Source organism: Taudactylus pleione, unplaced genomic scaffold, assembly GCF_031769625.1.
Source record: "Taudactylus pleione unplaced genomic scaffold, aTauple2 ptg000061l, whole genome shotgun sequence".
NCBI lineage: Eukaryota > Metazoa > Chordata > Amphibia > Anura > Myobatrachidae > Taudactylus > Taudactylus pleione.
This window is the reverse complement of record NW_028284463.1, coordinates 7,317,454-7,318,345: the sequence shown is the minus strand read 5'-3', so window position 1 is coordinate 7,318,345 and position 892 is coordinate 7,317,454. Positions and strand designations below refer to the sequence as shown.

At 35.4% G+C, this 892-nt stretch overlaps 1 pseudogene; it reads left to right on the top strand.

Annotated features, from left to right (window-relative positions):
• The first annotated feature begins 374 nt into the window (after positions 1–374).
• On the top strand, positions 375–493 carry LOC148534985 (5S ribosomal RNA; annotated as a pseudogene).
• Positions 494–892: the final 399 nt, after the last annotated feature.

The following is an 892-nucleotide window of genomic DNA, read 5'->3' as shown; positions in this document are numbered from 1 at the left end:
AATATAACTCTAACCCTGAGGACCTTACATTTAAGGCTATTGAACACATGACTTTGAGTGAGAGAGGGGGAGATCTAGGGAACCTCCTTTCCAGACATGAAATGTTTTGGATTTTCCAACTGGACACTATGGCTCCCAAAGGATTTAATGAACATTATGATATTGCACCGTTTCTGTTAAAAAAAGCTGAGCAAATGGTTTTACTACTACTATACCAGTATTGATTGACTAAGGGTAATCTTTTTTGAGCCTGACAAGTACCTGGGAGAGAGACCACCAGGGAATATCAGGTGTAGTAGCTGATCCTTTCTCAAAAGAAACTACTATCATGCAAGAAGTGGTGATAGGGTTAATGACATGTAGGGACTAAGAGTATCTACAATCATACCAGTGTGGGTGTGCCCAAACTCGTCTGATCTTGGAAGCTATACATGACTGGGCCTGGCTAGTACTGGGATGGGAGACCTCCCAGGAAGACCTGGTGTTGTAGTTAATAGAGTCCAAAATGTCAATTTTTACCCTTGTTGTAGTTAATAGATTCCAAAATGTCAACATTTACCCTATCACCCAAATAATAATTAATGAGGAACTTCAAGAATAATAAGAAAAGAGAAGCAGATACAGCAAAAGATAAAAAGAATAAAAATAATAAAAGGAAAATAAAAGAACAATGAGGAAAACAGACTATCACTAAGGAAGAATTCTAGCAGACTTAATTATTCCTGCCTCAAGGACTTATGGACAGTATCAATTTGATATTTTCAAAATAATTTTTATTATCAATATATACAACATACATTCCTTTTAATTCATACTAATCATTTAATAATTTGTCTAGTAGACAAAAACCATAATAAGTATAGGGTGACCAAATTGAATTACTAGGCAGTGT